Source organism: Colobus angolensis, unplaced genomic scaffold (assembly GCF_000951035.1).
Source record: "Colobus angolensis palliatus isolate OR3802 unplaced genomic scaffold, Cang.pa_1.0 Scaffold240, whole genome shotgun sequence".
Lineage (NCBI taxonomy): Eukaryota > Metazoa > Chordata > Mammalia > Primates > Cercopithecidae > Colobus > Colobus angolensis.
In genome coordinates, this window is record NW_012115600.1 from 2,348,809 (window position 1) to 2,359,830 (window position 11,022).

Below are 11,022 nucleotides of genomic sequence, written 5' to 3' on the forward strand. Positions count from 1 at the left end.
GCTGAGCGCCGGTCCCCTGGGCCCACTTTTTCTTTCTCTATACTTTGTCTCTGTGTCTCATTTCTTTTCTCAAGTCTTCCACCTAACGAGAAACGCCCACAGGTGTGGAAGGGCAGGCCACCCCTTCACATCTGTGTTCACGAGGGCTATTAATCTGTAGCTTTCTTTTTCATTTTAAAAATGTCTTTGATTTGGGCATCAGGGTAATGCTTGCTTCATGAAATGAGTTGGAAGGTGTTTTTTTTCTCTTTTAATTTCTGGCACAGTTTGTATAAAATTGGTGTTAGTTCTTCCTTAAATTTACAAGTGAAGCCGTCTTGGCCTGGAGTTTTCTTTGTGGGAAGATTTTTAATGACAAAGTTCATTAACTTAATAGTTAACTCTTCAGATTATCTATTTCTTCTTAACTGAGCTTTGGTAATTTGTATATTTCAAGAAAATTTTTCCATTTCATCTGTCATGAAACTTACTGGCATAAAGTTATTTATCATCCTTTCAATATCTGCAGATTCTGTAGTCATGTCCCTACTTCATTCCTGATATTGGTAATTTGTGTTTTACATATTTTTGTCAAGTCTGGCTAGAAGTTTACCAATGTATTGATTTTTTTAAAAGAAAACAGCATGTGGTTTTATTGATATTTCTCTACTGTTTTTCTAAATTTTCTATTTCATTGACCTCTATGATTATCTTTTCTTTCTTCCTGCTTACATTGGGTTTCATTTGTTCTTCTCTTTCTAGCTTTTTAGGTGGAAGCTTCAATAATTGAATTTAGATCCTTTATTATTATTATTATTATTATTATTTTTTTTTTTTTTTGAGACGGAGTTTTACTCTTGTTGCCCAGGCTGGGGTACAATGGCACAATCTCGGCTCACTGCAACCTCCAACTCCCAGGTTCAAGTGATTCTCCTGCCTCAGCCTCCCCAGTAGCTGGGATTACAGGCTTTCACCACCACATCCAGCTAATTTTTTGTATTTTTAGTAGAGATAGGGTTTCACCATGTTTGCCAGGCTGGTCTCGAACTCCTGACCTCAAGTGAACTGCCCACCATGGCCTCTCAAATTGCTGGGATTACAGGTGACATGAGCCACCACACCCAGTGCCGCCTTCTTTCTTAATACATGTATTTAATATCTTAAATGTTCCTGTAAACACCGTTTTAGTGGCATCTCATATATTTTAACATGTTGTGTTTTCATTTTTCTTTCCATTTAAAATATCTTTTTTTCACTGTAATTTCTTTTTTATACATGGCTTATTTAGAAGTCTGATGTTTAATTTCCAAGTAGTAAGGGGGATTCTCTAGTTATCTTTTTGTTGTTGATTTGAATTTTCCTTTTGTTGTTGAATGGGGGTTTTTATAAATGTCAGTTAGGTAGAACTGGCTGATAGTTTGTTCAAGTCTTTTACATCCTTACTGATTTCCAATTTATTCATTCTATCAATACTAAGAGAGAAGTGTTGAAATTCCCATATTATATTATTGTGAATTTATTTCTCTTTTAAGCTTTGTTGATTGTTGTTGTGTATTTTGAAGCATTATTACCAGGTGCATGAATATTTATAATTTTTATCTTTTTGGTGAATTGACCCCTTTATCATTATGAAATACCCTGCTTTATCCCTGGTAATATTCCTTGTTCTAAAGTCTATTTTTCTGATATTAACACGGCCATTCCAGCTTTCTTTTGATTACTATTAGCACACTATATTTTTTCTGTCCTTTTACTTTTAACCTGCTGTGTCTTTATATTTAATTATTGAGTTTTCTTCACACTTCTGCTGGAAGGAATGTGTCTTTATATTTAAAGATGGTTTTTTAAAGACAATATATCTTAGGTCCTGGGTTTTTTTTTGTTTTTTTTTTTTTTTTTTTTTTTTTTTGCTCTGTCACCCAGAGTGACAGAGTGGAGTGCAGTGGCCGGATCTCAGTTCACTGCAAGCTCCGCCTCCCGGGTTTACGCCATTCTCCCGCCTCAGCCTCCCGAGTAGCTAGGACTACAGGCGCCCGCCACCTCGCCCGGCTAGTTTTTTGTATTTTTTAGTAGAGACGGGGTTTCACCGGGTTAGCTAGGATGGTCTCGATCTCCTGACCTCGTAATCCACCCGTCTCGGCCTTCCAAAGTGCTGGGATTACAGGCTTGAGCCACCGCGCCCGGCAGGTCCTGGTTTTTAATCTAATCAAACTCTGCCTTTTGATTGGAGTGTTTAGAACTTTTACATTTAATGTAGCACTTGATAAGGTTGGGCTTAAACCTATCGATTTCCTACTTGTTATACAGGCCCTTATTTCTTTCTTCTTGGATCCTTTGAGATTAAGTGCATATTTCTTATGATCCCATTTTATCTTCATTTCTGACTTATTAACTATAATTATGTATAGTGATTGATTTAAGGTTTACAGTATACATCTTTAATTTATCACAGTCAAATAATAGTATGCTACTTCACATATAATGTAAGAACTTTGCAATACACTTCCATTTCCTACCTTCCATCTTTTCTGTTACTTTTGTATACATTTTACTTCTACATATATTATTAATTTCATATTGTTTTTAAACACTCAATTATTTCTTAAAGAAATTAAAATAAGAAAAAAATGTATTTTAACTGTATAATTTCCAGTGCTTTTCTTTTTTTTTTTTTTGATACGGAGCCTCGCTGTGTCGCCCAGGCTGGAGTGCAGTGGCGCGATCTCGGCTCACTGCAAGCTCCACCTCCCGGGTTCATGCCATTCTCCTGCCTCAGCCTCCCAAGTAGCTGGGACTACAGGCCCCCGCCACCACGCCCAGCTTTTTTGTATTTTTAGTAGAGATGGGGTTTCACCCTGTTAGCCAGGATGGTCTCAATCTCCTGACCTTGTGATGCACCCGCCTCGGCCTCCCAAAGTGCTGGGATTACAGGCGTAAGCCACCGTACCCAGCCTCCAGTGCTTTTCAATTCTTTGTGTAAATTCAAGATTCTTTCTTGTGTCATAGTCCTTCTATCTACAGAAATTCTTTTAACTTTTCATGTAGTGCAGGTCTTCTGATAATGCATTCTCTAGGTTTGTGTCTGTCTGAAATGGTCTTTATTTTTCTTTTATTTTTGAAAGTTATTCTCACTGGGTATAGAATTATGGGTTCATAGTTTTTTTTTTTTTTGTCTTCCTACCTCTTCCAAGAACTTTTATATTATTCCATTGTCTTCTGACATGCATAGTTTCTGATGAGAAGTCCACTGTAATTCTTATTTTGATTCCTCTGTAAGTAATAATTCTTTTTTTATCCATCAAATTTTAAGCTTTTCTGTGTATTACTTTCATTCAGCAATTTGATTTTTCCCAATTTTTTATTTTGGTAAAACACACATAACATAAAAATTTGCCATCTCAAGCATTTCTAAGTGTACAGCTCAGTGGAATTCAAATTCATAATGTTGTGCAACCATCCCCACTATCCATCTCTGTAAATCTTTTCATTTTGAAAGACTGAAACGCTATACCCATTAACTAATATGGTACTTCCCCAGTATTTTCTACAATATGGTGTTTCCTCAGTATTTCCCCATTCCTTTTTCCCTGCAACCCCTTGCAACCACTATTGTATTTTCTAGTTCTATTAATTTGACAACTCTATGTGCCTCTCAGCAGTTTTATTTTCATGGTACCTTGGCATAATTTTCTTTATGTCTTTAATGTTTGGGTTTGGTTTTAATGAACTTTTTTAATCTGCTGGCTAGAGTTTTCATCAAATTTGGAAAATATTCAGTCATTATTTTTTCAAATATTTTTTCTACCTCTGCTCCCTTCTTTCCTGGGGCTACAGTTATATTAGATATATTTTCTCAAAGATTATTGATATTCTGTTTATTATTTTTTAGTCTCTTTTCTCTCTGCCCTTCATTTGGGTAGTCTATATTGTCATGTCTTCAAGTTCACTGATTTTTTTTTTTTTTTTAGTGGAGTCTCGCTCTGTCACCCAGGCTGGATTGCAGTGGTGCAGCCTTGGCTCACTGCAACCTCTGCCTCCCAGCTTCAAGCAATTCTCTGTGTCAGCCTCCCGAGTATCTGGGTACAAGTGCCTGCCACCATGCCTGGCTAATTTTTGTATTTTTAGCAGAGACAGGGTTTCACCATCTTGGCCAGGTTGGTCTTGAACTCCTGAGCTTGTGATCTACCTGCCTCAGCCTCCCAAAGTGCTGGGATTACAAGCATGAGCCACCATGCCCAGCCAAGTTCACTGATCTTCTGAAGTCTCTACTCAGCTGCAAATCCCATCTATTGTATTCTTATTTCAAATATTGTATTTTTTCTTTCTAGAGGTTACATTTGGGCTCTCTTTCTATGTCTTCCATTTCTAGCCTCAGCGTGTTCAGTTTCCTTTACATCCTTGGGCATATTTGTAAGATTCATAATAGCTGCTTTAAGGTTTCTTTATACTAATTATATAATCTGTCATTTTTAAGTCTGTTCCTATGGTTGATTTTCCTCTCCGATATGAGTCATAATTTCCTGTATCTTTTCATGTCTGGTAATTTTGTATTAGATATTGGATATTTTGAATTTTACATTGCTGAGTGCTGGGTTTTTATATATTCCTGTAAAGGATGTGGAACACTTTTCAGTAACTTGTAGATCCATCTGACCCTTTCAAGCTTTCAAACTGTGTTATGGCAAGTCCAGAGCAGCTTTTACTCTGGGAATAATTTATCCCCACTACTAAGGCATAACCTTTCTGTGAACTCTACCCAATTCCTATCTAATACCATGTCTCTCCATTCTGGTTTATGGTAACATGAAACATTCCCAGATCTGTTTAAGCCCCAGAAATTGTTCAGCCTATGGTCTTTTGGTGGGTATTTCCCCAGTCTTAGTTTCTTCTCATGCATGTGCAGATTACTGCTCAGCCAAAACCGTAAGGAGACCTCTCTTTCAGGTTTCTGAACATTTTTGGTGCAGCTCCTTCCTTTAGGGTTCTCCCTATAAATTCTAGCCTCTTTGGCCTCTCTGAATTCTTATTTTTATCTTCTCAACTCAGAAATCTAGAATTCATTTGGATTTCCTACAATATCACCTAAAAACTGACCCCAGTACTAAATGGGGGCAATTGTAGGACTCACCTTGTTTTTCTTCCTTCAGGGATTATTATAACTGCCTGTTGTCCATTGTGAGTTGTTTAACATATTTAACTACTTTTTAGTTGTTAATAGCAAAGGCACAATGTAATTTCCATAGCAATTATTTTTCATTAGCAGACTTGGGTTTCATTTTGCCCATTTTTTTCCTAAGGAACTTATACCATTTATATATACTAATGAGTAAAGGATTGAATAAATGATTTGATGCTCTACTAGTCCTTTTCCCCACAGTATTTTTCCTTACTTTATTCTGTAATCCTCACAGCAGCAATTCTCAACTTTTTTTGGTGGACAATCTATACCAAAAATTTGATATTTAATAGAATTATTGACAACATTCTTCAAGAAATTAAGAGATTCAAAACAACAGAAACAAATCAATAATGATCAAAGTACAATCACCAATCCAGCTTAACAAGGTCTTTTAGTGTCTATAAAAGCAGCCCCTAGGGCTGGGTGCAGTGGGTCACTCCTGTAATCCCAGCACTTTGGTAGGCTGAGGTTGGGGGATAGCTTGAGCTCATGACCAGCCTGGGCAACATGGTGAAACTCCGTCTCCACAAAAAATATAAAAATTAACCAGGCATGGTGGCATGCGCCTGTAGTCCCAGCTACCTTAGGGGCTGGGGCAGGAGGATCACTTGAGCCCAAGAGGTCAAGGCTGCAGTGAGCTATGTTCGTGCCACTGCTCTTCAGCCTGGGTGACAAAGTGAGACCCTGTCTCAAAAAATAACCAAAGCAGCCACTATTCATTTACCACTCCTCAATGCTATACCATTTTAGTAAGAACCATCTACTGCCCTACCTTTAATAAAGCTGTTATTAAAAAATGCATTAGTGTTCCTGAATTATGAGTGACTAGAAAAATAGTAAGCTTCCTGTTATACAGTAGTCCACCTTGTCTGTAGCTTCATTTTCCAGTTTCAGTTACCCATGGTCAATTGTGGTTTGAAAATACTAGATGGAAAATTCCAGAAATAAATTCATCAGCTTTAAATTATGCACCATTCTGAGGCATGTGATGAAATCTCCTATCATCTGACTCCACCCCACCTGGGATGTGAATCATCCTTGTCCAGCACATTCAAGCTGTATTTGCTACTCCACCATTAGTCACTTAGTAGCCATCACGATTGTCAGATCCACTGACACGTTGTCTCAGTGCTTGTGTTCAAGTAACTCTTACTTTACTTAATAATGGCCCCAAAGCACAAGAGTACTGACACCAGCACTTTGGACATGTCAAAGAGAAGCTGTGAAGTGCCTCCTTTAAGTGAAAAGGTGAAAGTTCTTGACTTAATAAGGCAAGAAAAAACTGTATTCTGAGGCTGCTAAGATCTACAGTAAGAACAAAACTTTTATCCATGAAATTTCAAAGGGGAAAAAAATTGGTGCTAGTTTTGGTGCTTCACCTCAGACTGTAAGTAGCCACAGAGCATGATAAGTGCTTACTCAAGATGGAAAGAGCATTAAATTTATGAGTGGAAGATATGAACGGAAATAGTCTGATTGACAGTAATCAGTTTGGGTATTATCCATTGTTTCACTGGCATCTACTGGTAGTCTTGGAACATATACCCCTTGAATAAAGGAGGACTACTGTAACAATAATGTATGTACACTGTCAACATTTAAGAAAATATGATAAGTTACAAAAAAATTTTAAACAATCCCCAATGCACGGCTGGGCGCGGTAGCTCACACCTGTAATGCCAGCACTTTGGGAGGTCGAGGCGGGTGGATCATGAGGTCAGGAGATCGAGACCATCCTGGCTAACACGGTGAAACCCCGTGTCTACCAAAAATACAAAAATTAGCCAGACGTGGTGGCGTGCGCCTGTAGTCCCAGCTACTCAGGAGGCTGAGGCAGGAGAATCGCTTGAACCCAGGAGGTGAAGGTCGCAGTGAGCCAAGACCGCACCACCGCACTCCAGCTTGGGCAACAGAGTGAGACTCCATCTCAAAACAAACAGACAAATAAAAAACAATCCCCAATCCTACCACCAAAAGACTACACTATTCCAGTCTTCTCACTGCATACCTGTGAAGGCAGGATGAGAGCAGGTGTAGGCCAGATGTGAGCAGAGCACTGCCCAAATGTGCCTCACTGGTCCACTCGCTTGTACAACTGTTCATGACAGGATGGCATGGGCCTAGAATCTAAGAAAGAGCAGTGAAGATATACCACCTTCTGAATCAACAACATATGTTTAAGCAATTCCTAGGTGGGGGCCAGTGCAGCAATCCAGAGTATCCAGTCCTGAGTTCAAGATTATGCTCTGCCACTTAGCTCTGATTCTGGATGAGTCACTTAACCTTCTGAGCCCATTTCCTCCTCCATAAACTGGGAGTGATAACAGTACCTTCCTCTCAGGCTGATCCATGTGAAGTGGTTAATACTGCCTGTCCTGCAGCAGGCTTGTATTAATGTAGGGTTTTAATATATGCACAGGGATATCAAATTAACAATTTAAAATAATAGCTATCATTTATTGAGCTTGTACAGTCCTACATGTCTTCTATGGAATACCTCGTGCAATTTTTACAACAATCCAGTGAGGTATAATCCCCATTTTTCACAGATGAGAAAACTGAAGTTTGGTGGGGGATTAAGTGACTTGCCCAAGGCCACATTAGAAGAAAGGTGGAATCAGGCTTTGAACTCAGGAAGTCTGATTTCTACTCACTCCTTAACCTCTAATAATCTCTCAGGCAACACACACTAAATATTAACTTGCTAAATTTTGACATTTAGTACCCAAGTGGGTATGATTGGTTTGTTGTTATTATTTTTAGAAATAGGATCTTGCTGTGTCATCCAGTTGCTAGAGTGCAGTGGTGCAATCATAGCTTACTGCAACCTCAAACTCCTGGGCTCAAGTGATCCTCCCACCGCAGCCTCCAGAGTAGCTGGAAGACTACAGACACCTGCCACCACACCTGGCTAGTTTTAAAATTTTTCGTAGAGACAATTTCTCACTATGCTGCCCAGGCTGGTCTCGAAATCCTAGCCTCGAGTGATCTTCTCACCTCAGCTTCCCAAAGCACTGGGATTACAGTGAGCCACAGTGCCTGACCTGGTTGGGTTTCTGAAGTTAGAATATTAGATACAGTTTTCAAAATATGAAGCAAATAAGGGATGGCTGGGTGGGGGGCAAATATTTGACTCTCTTGAATATTCACAGAATGCTAGGTTTCATCAGAACACAGTTTAAAAACTCCTGGGGGAAGTTCACTGTTGGGCAGTTCTAATTGCTACAAAGTTCCTTCCTGAATCAAAGCTGATTCTCTGGTTTTGTTTTCTACCCGTCCTGATTCCCACCCTTGGAATCAACTCAAAATAAGTCTCATTTCTCTTCCACATTGGTGATTTTCAAAATGCAAGTCAGAGTCTGTAGTCTTTTGTGAAGTTTTAGTTTGTCATATGCGTGTGTGCGCACTGGATCACAATATAAAATGCATTTACCATGAGTCACAGTCAAACTATTTGAAAGCCACTCTTCTGTATGACTAGTCTGTAAGAATTTGAAGGCAGTTGTCATGCCTCACCACCTAAAGACTAATCTTCTTCTCCACATGGGACTTCCTTGGCTTTTGCCATATACCTCCATGTTGCACGGGGAGCTCCTTTCTTCACCGTACCGGGGCATCATCCTGCGGTCCTGTCACCAAATTCACGAGACTCTGTTCAAACCTTCTTAGGGATGACTTCCCTGATCACCCTCTCTTAAGAAGCACTAACCAATCTCTCTCTAGGCCCCTTACTCTGCTTTTTCAAAGCACTTTTCACTACCCAACATTATATTGTATGTTTATTACTTTATTTATGATCTTCTCCAAAAGAAAGTTCATCTCTGAATCTTCAGTCTATTTCCTGGCATATAGTATTTGCTCCATTGGCTGGGCATGGTGGCTCACACCTGTAATCCCAGCACTTTGAGAGGCTGAGGGGGAAGGATGGCTTGAGACAGGAGTTCAAGACTAGCCTGTGCAACATAGTGAGGCCCTGTCTGTACAAAAATAATAATAATAGTAATGGGACTTTTTAAAAATAGTATTTTCTCCATAAATATTTGTGGAATGAATGAATGAATACTAGAAGTAGACCCTTTTTGGCAATTGTGTGTATAGATGTGCTCATAATATCTTTCCTGCAGGTGTTAGATTCCATAAGGACAGCTCACATGGTCACAACTATAGGCACAGTTTCATTTTATCATCTTTTATGTTTTTAAAACAGTTATATATGCTAAGTATTATCACATAGTTTACATTATACATGTTACTGTACAGGGTATACAAACAGGTACTAAACTATGTATACTTTAGATGGAATTTTTTTGGATGTCCTGAGTAGTTTCAACCGTAGGGATTTTTATCTACTCAGTTATAAGCATCTTGAAAGCAGTTTACACTTTTTCAAAGCACTCTCAGGTAAATAACCCATTCGATAGTCTTCGTTGGCTGAGAAAGTGTGTCAGGGAGCTGGAAGGAAATTTAGCGGCGCGCTAGTAACCACCAGGTTCCAATCTCACCCTTTTATTTTACACATGGGTAAATCGAGGCCCAGAGCAGGGAAGTCGTTTGCTGGGGGAGACCCCCTAAGCTGGGGTGCTTGCGGAATTCCAGGGCCCAGAGCAGGGAAGTCGTTTGCTGGGGGACACCCCCTGAGCTGGGGGTTTTTGCGTAATTCCAGGGCCGAGCTAGGTGGAGCCCCGAGGGCGGGAAGAAGCCACCATGGTAGTTGCCCCTGCGTCGGGGCGTGTCCTCGGTGGTTCCACCCGAAAAGTGGTGACAGCTGGGGCTTGCCTGCTCCACCGACCTCCTGCGAGAGGCGTGGGCGTCCGACCCTTCTGGCTCAGCCTCCGCGAGTGCGCAAAAGTTGGGAGGCTTCAGTGCCTGGCAGTGGGTGGACGCCAAAGACCTGATCTCTACTCATAGGTCCACCTTTGGCAGACCTGTCTTTGGCGTCCACCCACTGCCAGGCACTGAAGCCTCCCAACTTTTGCGCACTCGCGGAGGCTGAGCCAGAAGGGTCGGACGCCCACGCCTCTCGCAGGAGGTCGGTGGAGCAGGCAAGCCCCAGCTGTCACCACTTTTCGGGTGGAACCACCGAGGACACGCCCCGACGCAGGGGCAACTACCATGGTGGCTTCTTCCCGCCCTCGGGGCTCCACCTAGCTCGGCCCTGGAATTACGCAAAAACCCGGAGGCCGGGGGATCTCCGTGGGCGTCCCACGCGGAGGACATGGTGCGCCGTATCCTCTTCCCCACGACCTCAAGAAACTGTCCCCCCGCCGAAACTGCCTCCTACCTGGTCCGGTCCCGGCGGCTGAATCTGGCCAGCCCAACCTCCCGGTCGCTATGGCAACCACAGGCTTAACATCCGCAAGTCCACCTCCCGCCGTCCCGGAGGTAACTCTAGCCAATGGCATCCTCTGTTTCTTTAACGTGAAAAGTTATTGACCAATCATTAGAGGCGTTTCAAAGTCCGCAGAGACGCCGGCCGAATTTTAGGGTTTAGGTTAATTACATCCGGACCTGTGGCGGGGTGGGGAACTAATAAGAGATTTATCTAGGCCATGCCTCAAAAATCTTGTGATAAACCAAAAGCCTTAGAATTTTGCTCACTCAAAAATCCTGCTTCAGGGAATATACCTAAGAGAATTAACATTCATCCAAACCCTGTTTCTTTTTTTTTTGAGACAGAGTCTCGCTTTATCGCCCAGGCTGGAGTGCAGTGGCGCAATCTTGGCTCACTGCGACCTCCGCCCTCCAGGTTCAAGCGATGCTCTTGCCTCAGCCTCCTGAGTAACTGGGATTACTGGCTCTCGCCACTACGCCAGGCTAATTTTTTTGTATTTTTAGTAGAGACAGGGTTTCACCATGTTGGCCAG

The 11,022-nt window shown here is 41.2% G+C and overlaps 1 protein-coding gene across 3 annotated transcripts in view; it reads right to left on the bottom strand.

Moving 5' to 3' along the window:
• STPG1 (sperm-tail PG-rich repeat containing 1) overlaps positions 1-10,535 on the bottom strand; it is a 57,430-nt gene extending 46,895 nt beyond the window's left edge. For all 3 annotated transcript variants that reach the window (XM_011945597.1, XM_011945596.1, XM_011945598.1), the window contains exon 1: positions 10,440-10,535. The gene's annotated coding sequence lies outside the window, so the exon portion shown is untranslated. The remainder of the gene's footprint in view (positions 1-10,439) is intronic.
• Between the last annotated feature and the right edge of the window lie 487 nt (positions 10,536-11,022).